Here is a 23,490-nt window from a genome sequence, read left to right as displayed (position 1 = left end):
TTAGGAGGCAGGACACCATTAAGTCTCACAAATTCTAAAATTCTTCTTCCCTGCCCAAATCTTCCGGATTATCCCCCATAAAACGCCATTTTATTTGAAAGAAAAAACCCCAACTAAACACCTATCTGATTAAGACTCCTCTTCTGGCATAGATGGAGGCATTGGAGCTCGGCCTCTTCTAGAATCTCTACGTGGAGGACGACCCCTTCCATGGGCAGAAGCACGATTAGAACCTCTGCTGCCACCTCGCCTATTCTATTCCGCTTGGGGGTCCTCTGCTTCTATTTTAGGAGGCAGGGCACCATTCAATCTGACAAATTCTAAAAATTCTTCTTCCCTGCCCAAATCTTCCGGATTATCCCCTAGAAAATGCCATTTTATTTGAAAGAAAAAACCCCAACTAAACACCTATTTAATTAAGACTCCTCTTCTGGCATAGATGGGGGCATTGGAGCTCGACCTCTTCTAGAACCTCTACACGAAGGACGACCCCTTCCACGGACAGAAGCACGACCATAACCTCTGCTACCACCTCACCTGTTCTGTTGTTTTTATCAGTTGTTTCCTCTTCCTCATAGCAAATTACAAAAACTAAACTATCTCTGCCGTCGATGGATTTATCCCACATGCAGCAGCGGGAGTGTTAATGGGTGCAAACGCAGGTATAAATAGCGAAGGAAGAAACGATATAAGCATACCTTTCTCGGCCTTTTGGCTAAGATCAAGTGTAGTATCTGTTCTTATCAGTTTAATATCTGATATGTGGTTCAATGAACCACACGATATTAAATTAATTTCTTGAGGGAGAAGCCTAACACGGTAGCTTGCTACCAGAGGTTTCGGGCGTCGCTTCTGTATTGCACTACAGCAGGAGCCTGGCGCACCCCACAACACCAATTCAATTCACAAATCAAAACTTTACATGTTTTAATGCTTAAATGGATATATGCATGATTTGTGCTTGAAAGATTGTTGACTATTTTGTCCCTGATTTTAATGCTTACATTGTCTCTTTCTCCAAGTCAGAGAGATGTAAAGTACAGGATTTAGATAAACAAATTACTAGGTTCTGGCTATAGGCTTGAGGCTGACAAACTGTTATGTTTTAATGGGAGAGATTAACCACCCGAAGCCTTCTCATTCTCAGATTCTAATTGGAAATTTTTATGGATTTGATTTCTTCCACACGGATTTGCCAATCTTCTTCTATCATTAAATGTTATGGGATTCAGCTGCTAGCTCTAGCCCTAGGATCACACTTTTTACTTCTAAGTTTTTTTGGATGCTCAATCAGAGTTCAACGTTGCTCAGAGCGCTTTATCCCATATTTCCTGTGTTATCCTCTGTTCAGCTGTAGGCTTGCTCGAGCAAACACAGTTTTCAGGCGAGTCCAGTTGTTGAGGATCCTAACACCATTCTGATCCAAACATTTCCCCTGAGAATTGAAGAACTTCATTTTTTTGGGGGGTTTTCAACTAAATACTTGTAGAGATCATTCTTGGAACCATGTTCCACAATTCAAAAATCCCTAAATGACAAGTGACAAATAGATGCTTCCATCTATTACGCTATTGTACTACTAGGGACCAAGGGAGGGTTGAGAGAAGATGAATTCTATCCTAAAATTCTAGAAAATGGACAATGTCTCCTCTTTGTTTACAGGCACAAAGAATATTTGTTGGGACGAATGAACCCTATCTGTGTATCATGTTAGGTCAATATTTTGTTCTGATTGACTAACCACAGAAAAAGCTTACCTTTGGGCCAAGCTTTGGACAACCAGTTTTTTTACCAAAGGATCTAAGGGAGGGTTACCCTTATTGATGTAATCCCCTTCACCATGTACCCTCTACTCCTTTTCTTGAAAAGAAACATGCATACTCTTGCTCTTGCAAGTAATTTCTTACCTTGACTGTGATTTCTATTGGAAAAGCGGTTGATACCGTAGCCACATCTTTCTAGAAATCCATTGTTCTACCATTTTTGATAATCTGAAAAAGCTGTTTTTGGAGCATATCTCTAACCCCCTTTTGTATTTTTTATGAACAATCAAAACCACGAGTTACCCTGAGGAGAAGAATCACCCTAAGTGTAATCTTGTTAAAAACATTTGTTTTTAATGCCCCCACCCCTGTAGTAAATAGGTTTTCTAACTTCATCTCAAACCATCAAAATAAGTTTCTCATAATTTTATTATAAATAATGGGAAATCCACTGGGAGCTAATAGGGATAACTGAATTTAATGGGACCTCCACTTGGAGCTTATAGGGAATTTAATGGGAACTCCACTTGGAGATTATAGGGAGATAGGAGAATTTTTTTGAAGAGGCTTTTTCTACTTGTCGAGAGGGAGAATTAGAATATGCAGGAGAATTTTTTTGAAGAGGCTTATTCTACTTGTCAAGGATAGGAATTTATCTTTCCATCTACTTTTAAACTTCTTTAGGAGAGAGGTCATAAGGTCTTCTTCATTATCAGTTCCTGCCATGCTTGGAACTATTGCGGAGGTCAGCACGTTAAACAGTCATTAATCAATGATAGACGAACAATTGCGGAGGGCAGCATGTTAAACAGTCATTAATGTTAGACCAACCAAAATTTGATTTTACTAGAGATTTAGTTTTTTGTTTCTAAGTTGAGAAGGTTAAGGTGCAAGGTTTTTAAGAAAGATATTCATAAAACATGTTTTGTCATTCTGTGATTGGGTTTCATTTGTGGCTGCAGATTGTTGGACTTGTTTTCAGATATGGTGGCATATTATGAGGGAAAAATGCAGTTACGAGCCTGATAGAAATGTTTTTTGCATGGGTGTTACAGTCATGCATGTTTTATAATATTTTTAATGACATGCAAACAGTCCACTTGCCTTGAAGATGTTTCCACATTCTTGCATACATGTCAAGAAATGGGGGCAACAACGAAAATATATTTTAACTTGCTTCCAATATTTAACAGGCTGCAAAAATCATGACTCGAGCTCAAGGATCTAGTAGCTTAATCCCAAAAAATTTAGATCTACTTTTTGTTTATTGGCAATAGATTAAAGCAGTTGCTGCAGAGAGACAACTGCAGGAAGCATCTAAATTGGGGAAGAAAACATTTGATCACTGGTAAAAATAAATAAATTGTTTGTATTTTCTATTTGTTTGTAGGAGGCGACATTCAAAACCCTATAATACCATAGAATTTTTCTAGGGCAGGATAAAACTTGCGGCAAAGGCATTTCCTACATCTTCCATGCCTTAAAAGTTCAAAGCTCTAATAACAAATATAGCAATGAGAATATTACTACCCCCTTAACATTTGGTAGAGCAAGGATTAACACAACAGGCGTAGGCTTTTTGGTGTGTTTGAGAGGAATAGAAAGGCCAAAAAATAAGTCTATTTGGGTGTGTGAAAATTCAAAATTGTGGGGAAGAGTTTGGGCAGTGGTGGGAATGTACCCTACTTTTAAGAGGGCTGATGTGCTGAGAAATTTTTAAAAAGCTTAGGTTGATGGTGGGAGGAGCAGGGAGTAGAGTGGCTGAGGCAAAAGTTGCAAGTTTTAGGGTTATCTTCTTCTTTAACTAATTCGTAGCTAGAGTCACTGTCCAATGTCAATAGAAAGAAGGTTCATTGGAAAACTTTCAACTTCTTCTGTAAGCTTTTTCCAATGTCAATAGAAAGAAGGCTCATTGAAAAACTTTCTGTAAGCTTTTTCTATTGACAAAGGCTCTTTGGAAAACTTTCAACTTTTTCTGTAAGCTTTTTCTCTTTAGTGGCTTGTGGCTTGTGGCTTGTGTGCATCTGAAATCAACTGTGCATTCTGGAATCAACTCTGCAGTATTTAAGCTATGTTAACAAAAACACCTCCAAATCTTAAAAAATACCATGAATATGTTGGCTTACTTTGTAAGCTTTTAAGCTTTTATCTTTGTAGAGTAGCAAAAAGCCTCCAAATTTAATATTCACGTGTCCAACTTTTTCTCTAGTTATTTTTACTCCATAATAGTAGGAAAAAAAAAATCTATCAATTAATAAAAAGCAACTTTCTCTAATTTTTTTTACTACAGCAAAGCTTAGCTCTAGTTTTTTTAAACTCCATAATAGTAGAAAAAGTATCTCAATTAATTAAAATAGCTTCCATTGTTTCTCTAATTCTTTTTTAGTATTTAGAACTGACATTTCTTATTAGCTTTTCTCTATTGTTTTTTTCCTTCCTCTGTATTTTGTAGTTCCTTTTTATTCTTTCATTGTAATAACAGAAAAAACTACAAATTAAAATACTTTGCGTTTCTCTACTTCTTTGTTAGTTCCATTGAATGACCCATGTATAAATCTCCCCACTGCAATAAGGCGGCCTATAAATCCAGTAGACTAATGGGGAGGTTCCTATGTAAAGAAATAGGGTACGTTGAGTGTAACCTATTGATCCCATCATACACAATTTTCTGCATCACTTGTTTTCAAAATCTGTACAAAAACTGCACTAAATATATTGAACATAAATTAACTAAAAAAAATCTCGAATATGCATACTATATTTACTGGACAATATGATTTAAAGTTTCTCAAGAGGGGGTTGCAAAATCTAACCATCGTATTCGGCTCCTTTGCAAAGTTCCCTTCCCAGAGAATTGGTTCAGGCAAAGAGTGTATTTTCTACAGCCCTCAATAAACAGCGGTTAGTGATAAGCTTCCTTGTGAAAACAGGGGGCTAATCCTTAAAATAGTTCAAGGGAAACTCTTAGTCTAGCATCCTTCTTCATTAAGGTTTTTATGCTGGGACCATTTGATGCAACTTTGCTTAACTGTGGACTTAGTTGTTGCTTAGTAGTCAATATAGGAGTAAAAATTGAGTGTGTTTTTTAGTTTAATTGTTGATTACTCTGTAGTCATTGTAGGAAGGAAATGAAGTGTCGATTTTTCAGTTTTAACTCAGGTTGCTTGGTAGTCTTCCTAAGAGGGTTTGTAATGTAGGAGTAGTTTTTTTTAGATTTTTTTATTTTATTTCAAATAATGAATAAAAGGAAGAGACTTCAAGGGGTATGAAGTCCTGCATTCTTGTTTGCAAGTTTAAAACTAATATTTTGCATAGGCCACCATGGAAACACTACTACTTATTTGTATTAAAATTTATCTAACGTTGATAATTATTATAAGGCTTGAAAGGTTTGTAAGACATCTGGTGCACTAAAAGTTCAAACTTGCTTTGTGTGTCCCTTTGCCTTGTGATTTTTAGAAATATACATGAGATAAAAGTCATTAGAGATTTAATGTTTGTTTGTGGAAATCTGTTATTGAAGAGCTTGCTTGATAGGTTTTTGAAATCAATTAAGAGGTGCTTGGTGTCTTATGGGTCCCTTTTCCTTGTGTTTATTACAAATGTACATGAGATAAAGTCATCAAATAAATGGTTGTTCAAGGAAATTAGTTACAGAAGAACTTGCTTGATACTGAAAGGAAGCCTAAGTGCATAATAACGCTTCCAAATGCTAAATCTAATAGGAGAGATGATGCAAAAAAAATTTACAAACTTTTAAACAATTGCAAATTAGATAAACACATATAAAATCATATTTAAGCAAATAAAACCATAACACCAGATATACGTGGGAAAACCCTTTCAGGAAAAAACCTAGACTCCAAAAACCAGACTCAATTGTATTATTTAGCAACAACAACAGTAACAATACGATGTACAGAGCCAATGCTCTTCAGGAGTAGTTACAACAGAGATTTTGAGAATAATTTCAGCAGCATAACAACCCTTCAACTTGTCTCATCACAAAACCACTAAGGCATCAACATATTTATAGAGCTCATCACAAAGTGGTATGTGCACATGGTTTCCAAAACCAACTTCAAAGCCCGTGAGGTAAGTTGTGTCACAAGCAACACCTTGCTAATCCAATGACACGTTGCATATAGCAACTTTTGAAGCAACAACACCTATCTCTTCCATAATGGTCATCTTGCCAAATGTAATGTAAGTACAACATAGAAGTTACCATGACCAAATAGGTGCCTTCCTTACCTCACACCACTTGTCAAAAGTGAATTTAAATAATAGATGGAATTCGCCAAAATATAACTCTCCATGACTCTTTCACCGAACTAGAAACCGACATAATCATTGTTAGAGTTATCATGTATTAGCTAATAATTATTTATTTAATTATTAGTCTATTATATTCTACGTTTAAGCTAAACTTAGGCATTTAATAATATGGTAGGTATTCTAATTATTAAATACACTTTATCCCTTTAGGGTTTCTTTAAGGTTGAACAATCTCCTTTTATAAGGATTGTATTGTACTTTTTATTTTATTCCCTTTCTGAATGATAATCTTTTTCTTCAGAGCCATTATTGCTTTTTGCCTCCATTATTCTCTTCTGACAAATATTTTGCTTGCAGGTGTTCTTGGAATCTCTAAAGTTGTATTTCTCAACTTCTTCATGGTATCAGAGCCTATATTTGCTGCTACTTATTCTTGATTTTCAACAGATTTTTTGGAGGCTAGGGTTTCAAGTTTGTCAGAGTTTTTAATTTGCATATGGGGAGATTTTTTTGTTTGTGGCCATTTTGGGCTCAAACAAACCTCAATGTTGAGCTCAGAAACACCCCAAAACCCCAATTTTCATATAAAATTTGTCCAATTTGGACAACTTTGGCTCTAGGAAATTTTTTTTTTGGTTTTATGCCCTTTTTATGGGCACGAATTTCAATTTTTTAAAAAATGACATGCTTTTCAAGGCACGAAAATCTGTACGGCCGTACTTGACTTGTGTCAGAAATTTTTCGTTATTTAAAAAAAAAAATGTTTAGGGATTTTTTATTTTCGACTACTGACGTCAGTAGTATAGTCAGCTGTATGGACAACTTGCATGACCCCCTGTGACCCTCTTTGTGCCCTAAAAGAGGGTTTTTTTTGTTTTGGTCATAACTTGGACATTAGATATCGTTGGAAAGCTGGTTTCGTCTACTTTCTAGATTTGTGGGTTTCATCACTTGTTTTTGCTACTAGTATATTCTATCGCCATTTGAAATCAGAGGTGCTATTTTCAGTCCCAAGCTCATAACTTTTTGCTAGTTTCTCCATTTTTTCGCGATTCCAGTGGCGTTGGGATGATGTTTCAGAGCTCTTCACAGCTATCCATGCACTTTTTCTAGATTTTACTTCAGGTACATTTTATTCAGTTTTTTGTGTTTTCACACTCTGGTGAATTACTTGGACATATGAGATCGTGGAAGCTTCTCATTTGTGTGGGATGACTTATTTTTTGTTGTTCTTCGTGTATTTCTAGCATTTTGTCTTCTTTGAGAATTGTATACATCATTTTGTAATCATTTTCCTTTTTGCAAATGCACAGAGATAAAGTGCCACTATGCCTTGCATGCTTGGGATCTTGCACATCTTGTGCCTTATCGTACTCGCACTCCATTATAAAGTGCCATGGGGGGGTTTGATGTTTGCCTTTGTTTTCCATCTACCTTTGTCACGTGAGTGTACCTTCCATGATATTAGCCTCATGATGTGTGTCAAGTGAGTGTTCCTTCCACAACACTAGCCTTTATATGTGTTTGTACTTTCTACTACACTCTCAATGTTCCTAGTTCTTCGTCATGTAGTTCTTTTTGGCATTCAGTTTTAGTGTACCTATCACCTCTCCCTTGTCAGCATTATGAGGGATTCTCCTGTTGGTGCTAATGCTTCCTTGGTTCATTGGAGTGAGCTATCTATTCAGTATTTGTTCCTATGTACTAGGAGGATGCAACGACTAGTTTCCCATGCATTTCGGTGAGATGGATCATTTACCATATGGACATTCTTTCATTCCTGTTTTTGGAGACAACCTTCCGTCTTTGATTGATCAACTCTTCAGAGTTTGGTGTTTTTTGCCATCTATGTCTTTGAGTTCAGTTGTTTGCCTTTGTTTGCAATTTGATTTGAGTAGTGTCATTTGAGGGCACTCATGAAGATTGCAGTCTTCTCTACTTGATAATCTTTTATTTCAGTGGAGGTTCTTCAGATCGACAGTTATTCTTCGATAGTGTTTGCAACTTCATGCTTCAGTGGTGTTCTTCATGTTCATCCTTTGTTCCTGTTTTCCAGGAACATTCTCTAGTTTGGAGGCTTCTTCGGTCCTTCACCAGTCTTCATCTCTTTTTGGAGTAGAGTTTTTTCCCACATGGTTTTCTCTATTTCTCTGGTTTATAGAGATTTGGTTGTGATTGGGTACCTCATCAAGCTTTGTTGCTGGGACCCAAATTTGCCTTCATCATGGAGTTGTTTTTTTACTTCATGCATTTAGTTTTTTAGCTTCTCCCTAAGTTCATCTTAAGAGGGGGTGTAAGAGTTATCATGTATTAGCTAATAATTATTTATTTAGTTATTAGTCTATTATACTCTACGCTTAAGCTAAACTTAGGCATTTAATAATATGGTAGGTATTTAATAATTATTCTAATTATTAAATACATTTTATCTCTTTAGGGTTGCACACATTTAGGGTTGCACGCATTTAGGGTTGCACAATCTCCTTTTATAAGGATTGTATTGTACTTTTTATTTTATTCCCTCTAAATGATAATCTTTTTCTTCAAAATCATTATTTCTTTTTGCCTCCATTCTTCTCTTGTGACAGGTATTTTGCTTGCAAGTGTTTTTGGGATGTCTGAAGTTGTCTTTCTCAACTTCTTCAATCATAATAGAAAATTTATCATAAACTCAACATAGCAACATATGACACTAGTTCTCAAAACTTCAGGACTTGCAAAGTGGAAAAATAAAACAAATAATTAAATTAGCAAGTTTGGACTCTAAGGTTGAGACACCTTAATCCTAACATTCTCCCACTTGTCAAAGACCTGTCAAGAGTCAAAACACTCTGTCAATTGCTCAAGGCCCATAGAACTAGCACACCATCTGAACTTCTTAGTGCTCACTGGCTTTGTTAGTGCATCTACAACATTCGTCAAAGTATCAATTTTCTCCAACTTCACTTTTCCATCTTCCACCATATCACGAACAAAATGAAATTGTACATCAATATGCTTTGTTCTGGCATGGAAAGTAGGATTATTTGCTAAATAAATAGCACTCTGGTTGTCACAACAAATAGTAATTTGTCTTGCATCAAAACCAATATCTGAACATAATCTTTTAAGCCAAATGGATTCTTTGCAAGCATGACTAGCTACCATGTACTCTTCTTCAGTAGTGGACAAAGCGACTACAGCTTACTGCTTACTCATCCAACTCACTACACCACCAAACATCATGAACACATGCTATCTATGTCACCTACCCAATTAGAGTCTACATACCCACGAATACTCAAGGAATGCTAAGGTCCAGTAGGATTACCATGGAAACATAGGGAATACTCAGAAGTACCTCGCAAATATTTGAACACTCTCTTCACTGCATCCTAATGCACCCATCCAAGATTAGCCATAAACCGACTAAGGATTCCCACTGCTTGTGAAATGTCTAGCCTCGTACATACCATAACATACATTAGGCTACCAATAATACTTGCATATGAAACTTTGGTCATGTCCTCCATCTTAGTAGGAGACTTTGGATAGTCTTCCACAAAAATCTGTGTCCCCTGTAGAACAGGAACAACTAACTATCTGCAATCTGTCATGTTGAATCTTTCCAACACAGAGTTCACATACTTTCTCTAGCTAACCCAAAACTTTCTATGAGCTCTATCCCTTTTGATATCCATTCCCAAAATGTACCTAGCTGCACCAAGATCTTTCATCTCAAACTATGCTGACAACTGAGACTTCAAATCTGAAATCATTCTCTTCCCATTCTCAATAAACAACATATCATCCACATATAGGACAATAATGAGAATATGACCATTTTCAAATTTGTAATAAACACAATGGTTAGATTTAGATCTCAGAAATTCCAATGACAACACATAAGTGTCAAATTTTTGGTACCACATTCTAGGAGATTGCTTAAGACCATAAAGAGATTTCTTTAGCTTGCATACCAGATTCACTTTACCTTTCTCCACAAAGTGCTCAGGTTGTGACATATAAATTTCCTCCTCCAAGTTACCATGAAGGAAAGCTATCTTCACATCCATATGTTTGACTTTCAAATCATAAGTTGTTGCAAGTGATAACAAAAGCCGAATGGATGCCAACTTAGTTACAGGAGAGAATATCTCCCCATAATCAATTCCCTCCACCTGGGAATATTCTTTTGTGACCAACCATGCCTTGTACTTCTCAACATTTCCATTTGGATCAAGTTTCTTCTTGAACACCCCTTTACAACCAATGGGTTTCTGTCCTTCAGGCAAAGGTACCAGATCCCATATAGAATTCTTCTTCAATGCAACCGTCTCTTCATTCATGGTTTCCATCCAAGAATCTACATCACTACCCATAGCCTCTCTAACAAGCCTAGGCTCATCAATGTTAGTAATCAAAGCATAAATACAATTGGAATCTAACATAGAATATCCAAACCTTTCTGGTGAATAACCATATCTATCTGGTTGCCGCATTTCACACGTAGACCTCCTAAAAGATAGAGGATGATGATCTTGTTCCTTTTTTGAACTCTCTGAGCTACTAGAGCTCCCTTCATTATCAGGCCCCATAGGAGTACATAGTTCAACTCTCTGAGAAGTGGGTGAAATTTGAACTACCTCCTTTTGTTTTTCTTCCTTCTCTGGCTGCAAATCTACTGTGGAAGGTTTCAACTCATAGAAGATAACACTTCTGCTATAGAGCACCTGATAACTCAATGATGAACGGATAGTACCAAACCGGTACTGAGAGGGGGGGGTGAATCAGTATAGACAAAAACACAATCTTAAACTAGTTTGTTAGCAGACACTAGGCATTGACAGACAAATAGTAATACCGGTCTTTAAACAGAGTACAACTGGCAAAACCCAGAATAACTGAGACAAGCATAAACCAGTTGACACTTATCTTCTCATACTATCTAACACTTCATTTCCATTTCACACTAATGCATGAACATGTAATCTACCATCAAAGATATACATATAACATCTAGATCAACATGATTCACCACTTGAAAGAAAACAGCATAGCATCACATGAATAAGACATCACATACGACACACATATTTTTCACGTGGAAACCCAACTGGGAAAAACCACGGCGGGGATGAATACCCACAAGCTTGTTTTTGAACTCTTTAGAAGTCCGCTCTTTTAGGAGCCTTATCCGGTTAAAGATTGATACAATAGGTTCTGTTAGGAACCGATCCTATTAGGGATCACCCGGTTAAGGGATGGCTAGAATACCTGGTTAAGGGTTAAACCCTATTAAAGGTTACCTTGTTAGAGGATTTCAAGAACTCAATAGTTTTGAGTCACCCTGTTAAAAGATTTACAACAAGCCAGTTAAAGCTACTTTGTTAAGGGATTTTCCAACTGTTGAGGTGGTTAGAGATCAACAGGTATTTCAATGATCTAGTAACAACACTCAATGCCAATGCAGATCCGCTTTAGCTCCTCTTCACCTTCCGCACTTACAGTCTATAGGTATCACTTCTCTCCTCTGGTCTGGCAAGAATCACATATCTCTTCTCTTGAATACACACACACACAACGTTTGCCAACAACCTCAGAAAGAAACACAATATCAACCTTATAGGAAAATAGATAGGTCGGTAGCATAAACCCTAAACCCTAAACCTGTTAGGTTAAGGAATTCAAATGGTTCAATCCTTGTCGTTGAGCACACTGCATTAAATGCAACAGTCTTGATCCAATCTCAATACATTCTCCATCGTTCATTTTCCATCGATTTTATGGCGGCTGATAACCCATCACGCGTTATCACCGTTTACAGGCTTCGCACATTCCCGAGGTAGATGGGAGCAATCTCCTTCATGCAAGATCCTTCACGCGCACAAGGCAGATGTGGCAACACAATCTGTTCTTTGTTACCATGCTAACTCATCACACAAAGTCACCGGTTGAGCCACACAGGCTTGAAGCACTTCAACTGGAAACCTTGAAGTTGAGACTACCAACCGGTAGTCATACAACGCTTCCATGTGCCGGTTCCCATAACTATATGTCGGTTCACCTTGAACAAACACATTGCTTCACTTTGGCACAAATGTCGGTTCACAGTGTTATACCGGTTCTCTTCTCTTCATCATATTGATATCAATGACAACACATAATGTCATTATGTTCTCATACCGGTTCACATAATGCCAACAATCTCCCCCTTTGGCATTGATGGCAATATACAAAGAAATCTCTCCGCTTCACATCTTCTCCCCCAATTTTTGCATATATCTTCTCCGCTTCACATCTTCTCCCCCTTTGACAACAATGCCAAAGTGGAGGCACAAGCTTCCCTGTTCCATTATGCTGCTCCCCCTGAGGAGTAGCATCCTTCAACACATCAATCCAAAAAAAATTGACTATGCAATACCTAATTGATGTGGAGCATATGCCTTTAGTTTACCTCCTGAAGGGGCAACACCCCTAATTCACCTCTTAAGTACATAGATGTAGCCTTTGGGAGAGGCTTGGTGAATGTGTCTGCTAACTGCTCCTTACTGGAAACATGTTCCAGTGCAATCTCTTTGTTCTGAACCTTTTCCCTCAAGAAATGATACTTAAGCTCAAAGTGCTTGGTTCTAGAATGTAAAACCAGATTCTTGGAGATGTTAATTGCACTAGTATTGTCACAAAATATACTTACCGGTTCAGATACAAGAACTTTGAAGCCATTTAATACATGCTTCATCCAAATTGTCTGAGTGTAGTTCATGAAAGCTACAACATACTCTACTTCCATTGTAGACTGAGAGATACAACTCTGCTTCTTACTCATCCATGAGACCAGTCTATCACCGAGAAAGAATGCACCACCGATTGTGCTTTTTCGGTCATCTACATTACCTGCCCAATCAGCATCTGTGTATACTTTCAAGTTGAAATCCTTGCTATATGGATACCACAATCCATAATCAACAGTTCCCTTCAGATACCTAAGAATCCGCTTGACTGCAACCAAGTGGGATTCTCTTGGGCTTTTCTAGAACCTTGCAGTAATGCCAACTGCATGTGCAATATTTGGTCTGCTATGCACTACATAATGTAACTTACCAATCATTGATCAGTATTCCTTCTCATCAACCAATGTTGAGTCATCCTCTTTGGATTGTTTACAACCAGTTACCATCAGTGTACCAACCGGTTTCCTATCTTCCATGCCAAAGGTCTTCAACACCTCTTTGACATACTTGGACCGAGTGATAAAGATTCTGTCTTTCATCTGCTGGATCTGCAGTCCAATGAAGAACTTAATCTCCCCTATGAGTGACATCTCAAACTCTTTCTTCATCTCATCTACAAACTCATGACTCATCTTGTCATCTCCACCAAAGATAATGTCATCAACAAATACCTCACAGATCAGGATCTAATCTCCTTCAGACTTCAAGTAGATATTGCTATCTTCACTTGTTCTCTCAAATCCAATCTTCACAAAATGGGAATGTAGGCGTTCATACCATGCTCTAGGTGCTTGCTTTAGACCATATAAGGCTTTATGTAGCCTACACACCATGTCACTATCTTCAGATAGGGAAAACCCATCCGGTTGCTCTATATACACCTCCTCTTCAAGTACACCATTTAGGAATGCAGATTTTACATCCATTTGATATACTTTGAATCCTTTAAAAGATGCATATGCAAAAAACATACGAACTCCTTCCAATCTGGCTATAGGAGCAAAGGTTTTTCCATAGTCTTCTCCTTCTTCTTGGGCATATCCTTTGCACACCAGCCTGGCTTTGTTCCTAATCACTGTGCCATCCTCATTCAGCTTATTTCTGAAAACCCTTTTGGTACCAATGACATTTTTATGCTCCGGTCTGGGTACCAAAGACCATGTACCATTTTTCTCTATCTGGTCAAGTTCCTATTCCATTGCCTTGATCTAGTCTTCATCTTTATTTGCCTCTTTGAATGATTTAGGCACAAATTCAGAGATCATACATGAGTTTTCTCTGACCTTTCTTCTTGTAAGGATTCTTGCATCCTTATCTCCTATGATCTACTTAGGATCATGATTCAGCTTGACATACCGAGGAATGGTCTTGATAGATTCCTCTTGTTTTTCTTCTTCATCCTCATCTCCATTAGTATCAGCATCTACATCTACCCATGTAGGAACACTGTTACTGGTACTCGGTTGACTGACAACCGGTTCCCAGAAGGTTACAACTGGTTCATTTACCGCTTGCTCATTGTCGGTTTCCTCAGTTTTCTCAAAGGTTTCATCAACTCTTACATTGATGCTTTCCATAATTCTCTGAGTCCTATTATTGAAACACTTGAGAGCTTTGCTCTTGGTGGAATACCCTAGGAATATTCCCTCATCACTTTTCGCATCAAATTTGCTTTGGTGTTCGCTCCTCTTGATGTAACATTTGCTACCAAACACTCTAAAGTAGCTAACCACAGGTGTCTTACCGGTCCAATACTCATAAGGATTTTTATCCTTACCTTTCTTGATGAGTACCTGGTTCATTGTGTAGACTACAGTGCTCACCGCTTCTCTCCAAAAGGTGTGGGCTACCTTTCCTTGAATCAACATAGTTCTAGCTGCTTCAACCACAATCCAGTTATTCCTCTCTACTAGGCCATTCCACTGTGGAGTCTGGGGGGCAAACAGTTGTCTCTTGATGCCATGTTCTTCACAGTACTTGTTGAATTCACCGGAAGTGAATTCTCCTCCTTGATCAGTTCTTAGGCACTTGATTCTTTTACCTCTTTCCTTCTCTACTAATGCTCTGAAAGCTTTGAACTTTACAAAAGCTTCAAACTTATCTTTCAAGGATGTGACCCACATCATTCTTGAGCAGTCATCAGTGACAATAATGAAGTACCTATCACCTTGCACACTCCTAGTTTTCATAGGATCACACAAATCAGTATGCACAAGATCAAACAAATTGTCAGCAGTGAAAGGTTTACCTTTAAAGGTTGAGGAAGACATTTTCCCCAATTGACACTCTTTGCACAAGGTATTATCTGGTTTTCTTAGCACCGACAACCCTCTAACTGTCTTGATCTTACTAGCCTTCACAATGTTATCAAAGTTCACATGGCAGAGTCTCCTATGCCATATCCAACTTTCATCAAATTTAGCCATAAGACATGTACTTATATTTGCATTCAGCTGAAATAGGTTACCTTTGGTCTGCATGCCAGTGGCCACCAATTCACCATTCTTTCCTTTGATTCTACACACTCCATTCTTGAATTCCAGAGTGAGACCACTATCATTCAGTTGGGCAACACTCAGAAGGTTGTGTCTGAGACCATCAACCCAATACACATTGTCAGCACTACTCTTTCCATTCAGAGAGATGGACCCTCTGCCTTTGACCATGCATGGTGCATCATTACCAAAGCGAACCACACCACCATCATACTCTTCCAAGGATAAAAACTTGCTCCGATCACCAGTCATATGGTGAGAACAGCCACTATCAATAATCCACTCATTGGAATTATCAAACCGGGAGGCAAGAGCCTTCTTGTCTGACACATCTTCCTTGAAAACAACAAACACAATATCTTCATTTTCTTCATCTTCTGATTCTTCATCTGTGACACCTTCATCAACTGCCACAAAATAGTTTCTTCGGTTTCCTCCTTTGAATTTCTTGAACCTTTCCGGTTTGTCCTTGTTGTCACCATTAGGACAGTTTACAACAATATGTCCTATCCGGTTACAAGAAAAGCATTTCAAAGGGAGCTTACCTCTATATTTGCCGATTCCCTTAGGAATTTTTTTGGCAAGAAGAGCTTCAAATGCCATCAGAATCTCCTCATCATCCATTTCTCTGCTCTGTCTTGGTTCACCACTAGTGATAGCTTCTTTTCCTTTTCTGGATGGTACAATAGAAGCTTTAAAAGTTGATTCAGTCTTTTGAACACTGCCATCAAAACTATTTAGCTCATAGGTTGTCAACTTTGCAATGATGGAGTCTAGGGATACCTTAGTCTTGTCTATTGATCTCAGCTCCTGAATAGCAACAACCCTTATTGCATAGACTTGTAATAAGGATCTCAAAACTTTTCTTACCATAGTGGAATCCTCCATTTTACCACCTGCACTCTTGATATCTCCAACAACAGTTTTGATTCTTATTCTATACTATTGAATGGTCTCACCTTCAACCATCCTCATGTCTTCAAACTTCCCTCTAAGGCTTTCTTCCTTAGCTTGTTTTACATGCTCATCACCGCCATAGATATTTTCAAGAGTATCCCATACCTCTTTGGGATTTACCTTATCTTGGACATCAATAAACTCAATGTCAGATAAACTACTAATTAGGGCTTCCATGACTTGCCCATTCTCCTACATCTCTCTCTTTTGGTCATCGGTGAGAGTACGGGTAGGAGCAACATAGGCATTCTCAACATAGCTCCAGTGTTGAGCACCCATGCTTCTAATGTATATCTTTATTCTGTCTTTCCATATACTGAAATTTTCTCTATTAAACTTTGGACCTTCTGTCTTCATCATTAGACTGGGATCTTTACCTCAAGCGATTAATCTTATAACACAGAGGACCTGGAGGACGCTCTGATACCAATTGATAACTCAATGATAAATGGATAGTACCAAACCGGTACTGAGAGGGGGGGGTGAATTAGTACAAACAAAAATACAATCTTAAACCAGTTTGTCAGCAGACACTGGGCATTGACAGACAAACAGTAACACTGGTCTTTAAACAAAGTACAATCGGCAAAACCCAGAATAACTAAGACAAGCATAAACCGGTTGACACTTATCTTCTCATACAATCTAACACTTCATTTCCATTTCACCCTAATGCATGAACAGGTAATCTACCATCAAAGATATACATATAACAACTAGATCAACATGATTCACCAGTTGATAGAAAACAACATAGCATCACATGAATAAGACATCACATATGACACACATATTTTTCACATGGAAACCCAACTAGGAAAAACCACGGTGGGGATGAATACCCACAAGCTTATTTTTGAACTCTTTAGAAGTCCACTCTATTAGGAGGCTTGTTCGGTTAAAGACTGATATAGTAGGTTCTGTTAGGAACCGATCCTGATAGGGATCACTCAGTTAAGGGATGGCTAGAATACCCGGTCAAGGGTTAAACCTTGTTAAAGGTTACCTTGTTAGAGGATTTCAAGAACTCAATGGTTTTGAGTCACACTGTTAAAGGATTTACAGCAAGCCAGTTAAAGCTACCCTGTTAAGGGATTTTCCAACTGTTGAGGTGGTTAGAGATCAAAAGGTATTTCAATGATCTGGTAACAACACTCAATGCCAATGTAGATCCACTTTAGCTCCTCTTCACCTTCTGCACTTACACTCTGCAGGTATCACTTCTCTCCTCTGGTCTGGCAAGAATCACGTATCTCTTCTCTTGGATACACACACACAACTTTTGCCAACAACCTCAGAAAGAAACACAACATCGACCTTATAGAAAAATAGATAAGTCGGTAGCATAAACCCTAAACCCTAAACCTATTAGGTTAAGGAATTCAAACAGTTCAATCCTGACTGTTGAGCACACTCCATTAAATGCAACAGTCTTGATCCAATCTCAAGACATTCTCCATCCTTTGTTTTCCACCGATTTCATGGCAGCTGATAACCCATCACGCGTTATCACCGTTTACAAGCTTCACACATTCTTGAGGTAGATGGGATCAATCTCCTTCATGCAAGATCCTTCACGCGCACAAGGAAGACATGGTAACATGATCTGTTCTTTGTTACCATGCTAACTCATCACACAAAGTCACTGGTTGAGCCACACAGGCTTGAAGCACTTCAACCGGAAACCTTGAAGTTGAAACTACCAACAGGTAGTCATACAACGCTTCCATGTGTTGATTCCCATAACTATATGTCGGTTCACCTTGAACAAACACATCGCTTCACTTTGGCACAAATGTCGGTTCACAGTGTTATACTGGTTCTCTTCTCTTCATCATATTGACATCAATGATAACACACAATGTCATTATGTGCTCATACCAGTTCACATAATGCCAACAACACCTTCTCTGTAGCTGGATCCCAAATTTTGTACCCCTTCACACCAATACCATAATCTATGAAGATACATTTCATCACCTTGTTCTCCAATTTAGATCTTTTATCATTAGGCATATGAAAATATGCCTCACAGGCAAAGACTCTAAGATGTCTCAATGAGGGCTTTTTACCAGACCATGGTCCATGGGGGTCTTTTCAACAAGCGTCGAAGTAGGAGATATGTTAATCAAATAACATGCAATGGCTACTGCCTCAGCCCAGAACTTTTATTCAAGCCCAAAACCACTTAGCATACTCCTAGCCCTCTCCATCAACGTTCTATTCATCCTCTCTGCAACTCCATTTTGTTGTGGTGTATATGGATTTGTCTTATGTCTCTCAATCCCATGGTCCTTACAAAACCTATCAAACTCAACAGAACAAAACTTACCACTGTTATCTGTCCTCAAACACTTAATTTTTCTACCAATCTGATTTTCAACCAAGGACTCAAATTCCTTAAACCAACTAAAAAATTTAGATTTACTTCTGAGGAAATAAACAGATGTCCTTCTAGAATATTCATCTATGAAAGAAAGAAAATATATAGATCTATTTAATGAAGGCACATTAACAGAACCAAAAACATTAGAATGAACATAGTCCAAAACCTTAGAAGACTTATGAGAATTGAAATAAAAAGAAACATGATGTTGTTTTCCATATACACAATGCTCGCAAAACTCAAACTCGAGATTAAAATCATCAAGGCCTTCAACAAGGCTCTTATTTTTCAAGGCTCATAAGCCCTTTTCACCTATGTGGCCAAGTCTTTGGTGCCACAATATTGTCTTCTCAACTGGAAGCTTCATCTCCAAAGCATTAGCACCCTTAAGTACCTAGAAAGCACGTCCATCAGATGTTGAAACAACAATCTTCTTTTCTACTTGATCTGATGGTGCAGATGAAGAATCCAAAGCCCTCTTCTTGGAATTCACAAAAACACTATTGTACTGAACTGTGCATGCATCCAACTTATGTAGGGTGCCAATTCGAATACCCTTAGCAAGCACCATAGAACCTCTGGTCATCTTACATCCACCTTGTGAGAAAAGAACTTGCACTCCCATATCACTCAACTTGCTAACTGAAAGGAGGTTTCATGCCAAACTAGGGATATGTAGGACACCATCAATCCCCTTCACTCTACCATTAGGGAATTGAATTTTGACTCTTCAGCGACCAACAACCTTCAGGTGAGAATCATCACCCAAATACACCTTCCCACCATTGTATTCTTCATACTTTGAAAACCAATCTCTATGAGAGGTCATGTGGAAAGAAGCACTTGAGGCAATCAACCATACATCTTCTGATGCATAGGTTGCCAAGGAAGTGACAAAAGCATCCACATCATCTTGAGAGGATTTATCAAAATTAGAATCAAAGGAATTCTTGTTTTTCTTTTTCTTCTCCTCTTTACAATCTTTCTGAAAATGATCGGATTTTTCGCAGTTCCAACATTTTGCCTTAGAATTTTTACGAGGAGAATTAGATCTCCCCGAAGACTTTGATTTACCCTTCTTGTCCTTTTTCTTGCTTTTCTCCATCATTCTACCACGAGCAACTAAGGCCTCCTTAGCCATCTCAGAAGATTTTCTTCACATCTCTTCAGATAACAACGAACCAACCACATCCTCCATTTTGAAAGTGGTTGTTGTGCTTTCGATGGCCATCACAAAGTAATCCCATGGGTCTAAAGAAGAACATAACAGAAGCATGCATTTATCTTGATCATCAATTTTGTCACCAACAAAATTCAATTGAGAAACAAGCATGTTAAATGCATTCAGATGATCTACAACAAACCCTCCTTCCTCCATCCTTAGAGAATAAAACTTCTTTCTCAAGAATAACTTATTTACCAAGGATTTCCCTTGATAAATATCACCAAGATTCTTCCAAAGTGCAGCTGAAGTCTTCTCCTTATGGACATTTAGGAGCACTGAATCAGCCAGACAAAGTCTTATCAAACCCTTGGCTTTTCGATCTATTTTATTTGATTCATCCTGCGGTCTATTTTGGGGTTTTGTCGAACAAATTACAGCCCATAGATCTCTATCCAAGAGCATGACATCCATTTTGAGTTTCCACAACTCAAAATTGCTTCCATTAAATTTATATATCTCTATTTTGCTGTATGTGCTTGCCATATCTAACCTGCAACAAAGTTATGAAATCTTCCACTATGAAACTCCCACTGAAACGAGATCAACACAAAAAACCCATCAACCCAACAATAATAACAAAGCTGGCCAGACTCTGATACCATTGAAAGGAAGCCTAAGTGTGGAATAATGCTTCCAAATGCTAAATCTAACAAGAGAGATGATGTAGAAATTTCTTACAAACTTTTAAACAATTGCAAATTAGATAAACACATAAAATTAGATTTAAGCAAATAAAACCATAACACCAAATATAATATAAAATTAGATTTAAGCAAATAAAAATATAACACCAAATATAAAATTAGATTTAAGCAAATAAAAATATAACACCAAAACCCTTTCGAGAAAAAACCCACACTCCAAAAGCCAGACTCAATTGTATTATTCAATAACAACAACTACTACAATACGATGTACATAGCCAATGCTCTTCAAGAGTGGTTACACCAAAAATTTTGAGAATAATTCCAACAACATAACAACCCTTAAAATTGTCTCATCACAAAACCACTAAGGCATCAACATATTTATAAAGCTCAGCACAAATTGGTATGTGCACATGGTTTGCAAAACCAACTTCAAATCCCATTAGGTAAGTTGTGTAATAAGCAACACCTTGCTAATCCAATGACATGTTGCACATAGCAACTTCCAAAGCAATTACACCTATCTCTTCCATAATAGTCAATCTTGCCAAATGTAATGTAAGTACAACATAGAAGTTACCATGACCAAATGGGTGCCTTCCTTACCTCACACCACTTGTCAAAAGTGAACTCAAATAATAAATGCAATATACCAAAATATAACTCTCCATGACTCTTTCACCAAACTAGAAACCACCATAATCATAATAGAAAATTTATCATAAACTCAACATAGCAACATATGACACTAGTTCTCTAAACTTCAGTACTTCCAAAGTGGAAAAATAAAACAAATAATTAAACTAGCAAGTTTGGACTCTAAGGCTGAGACACCTTAATCCCAACAGATATATGACTGAATATCACACAAAAATATTTACCTCATGAAGGAAATTATTGTTCTCACCAGAGTGTTAGGCTTGTTTTTGTTGGGCTCCTTTTCATTGTTGGGATCTCAGTAATTTTTCACTTCTTATGCTAGTTTTTTAGTAATTTTCCATTTTTTATGCTAGTTTTTTCAATTCATTCTATATTGAACTTTCTTGATTTCATCAGAGAAGGTTTTGTCTTCTTTTTAGTTATTTGTTATCCATGTTCCATTTATGCACAACTCCCCCTTGAGTCTTTATTACTCTCAAGTTTTTTAGGATGCTTTCGTAAGGAACTTGATCTGCATTGCTACTATCATTCAAAGACCAACAAAATAGACTTGTCCTTTGGTTCTCATGTTCTTCAGTTTGTAAGGTGTTATTGGTTTGATCTTGTTGTATTTTGGTGTTGTATATTGTTCGAGTTTCTTAAGGCCTCTCTTTCCGCAACTGGTGATTATTTTGTATATTTGTATTGATCAATTAAAAAATAAATAAATCATTGTATGCATTCACATGTCAAACAATACTATACTTCATCAATCTTGTGTTGCTCTCCCATAATGCTTGAAGTCAATCAGGAAGTTATTAATTTTAATGGAAAGTATTTTACATATATTGTGATGCATCCATAATCGGTAAAAACCCTCAAAAGAGTCAACCGGCTTATGCAGCAAGAGGGACACAATGAAAGCAGCAAGAAAACATAACAAGCACACATAAACAGCTAGATTAAAGTCTTATAACTTTCGACAATCATCTGACAATTATCATATTATCATCAAGGAATATCCGGTAATTAACCGGTTACATGCAGGCTTCAAGCCAGATATAATCCAACCGAGACTATAAGAATCAACTGGATCACAACATGTGAATCTCAATCCTTATTCTAAGTTCTACTTTCTCTTCCCTTACAAATGATTACATAACATCATGTTTATACCCACTGGAACACATCTGGGTCAGCCTCATAAGAATACATTCACCAATGCAGGAAAATGAAACTTGTAATTAGGTCGGCTCTCATTAAATAAATCTTTTCGGAAAATAACAACCAAGTGATGTGGTTGACCAGGAAGGTCATCCACATGCCAAAGAACATAAAACAAGACTCAAGATAGATCCACACGCCAAGAATCACGTCGGTAATGAAGGAAAACCAACCGATAAGCACAAGAATTGTCCCGAAACCCAGAAACAGTCAACCAAAAGCGATAACTGACTGGAAAAGAACCCAAATGAACTGAAAAATTTGGAATCAAACACATGAAACCGTCTGGAAACCAAAAAATAAGATCTACCATGAAGAACAAGCAACTACCAGTACCAACCGCTAAGAACACAAAAAACTACAAAAAGAACTAAACAAGAACAAAACTAAAAGGAAATATTTTTGGTTGATGCAAGATTGCTCATCGATCGGGGATGCTCCTACATCAGACAACCCAGGTAGAAAAATATGTTCCATGAGAGGCAACTCATGAACATCTAAAATGATTCAGAACGAAGATCCCATGCTCATTTATGATCCAAACATCTTCTTTATCTGTCGACCTCTACTTTAGCTCTTCCAGTGCCTCAACCGACTTTTGTAACCTTTGACTCCCTCTGTTTCTCTTCCTTTTCTTCAAATTTGCACATTGTCTCTGTTTACTGCTCTACAACTTTGACTTGGTTTTGCCACCAGACTTCAACCGGTTTGTTATCATAATCTTTCTGTCATCCGGTTCCATCTGACCATCAAGCTCAATTGTCAGATCCTTCTGCAAACTCATGTCACCCTTTGGTTTAACCTCTGCAACTGGTTCTATCAAATCTGTCTTCAAAACCTCTGGTATAACCTCTGCAATGGGTTTTTTCAAACCTTCTGGTATAATCTCTTCTATCGGTTTCTCAATACTGCAACTTTTCTCAGGACTCGGATTCTTCACCTCCTTCTCTTTCTCCTTCAAAGAAATTAATGTGAACTTTTGCCCATCCTTTTCAATAGTAACTAGGTTTCTTCTATAGTCATAAATATCGACTCTATCATACTACCAAGGTTTTCCCAACAAGACATGACAAACACTCATAGATACAATATCACATAAAACCTCATCTCTAAAAGGCCCAATGTTGAAACTCACCAAACACTGCTCCTTTATCTCTATCTTC

General features: G+C 37.6%; 1 non-coding gene across 1 annotated transcript; it reads left to right on the top strand.

Annotated features, from left to right (window-relative positions):
* Positions 1 to 694: 694 nt before the first annotated feature.
* On the top strand, positions 695 to 889 carry LOC131041356 (U2 spliceosomal RNA). Its single transcript, XR_009105011.2, has one exon. It is a non-coding gene; the product is annotated as a U2 spliceosomal RNA (small nuclear RNA).
* The last annotated feature ends 22,601 nt before the right edge of the window (positions 890 to 23,490 follow it).

The sequence above is a fragment of the Cryptomeria japonica genome, chromosome 11 (assembly GCF_030272615.1).
Source record: "Cryptomeria japonica chromosome 11, Sugi_1.0, whole genome shotgun sequence".
In the NCBI taxonomy this organism is placed as follows: domain Eukaryota; kingdom Viridiplantae; phylum Streptophyta; class Pinopsida; order Cupressales; family Cupressaceae; genus Cryptomeria; species Cryptomeria japonica.
This window is presented reverse-complemented; position numbering and strand designations above follow the sequence as displayed.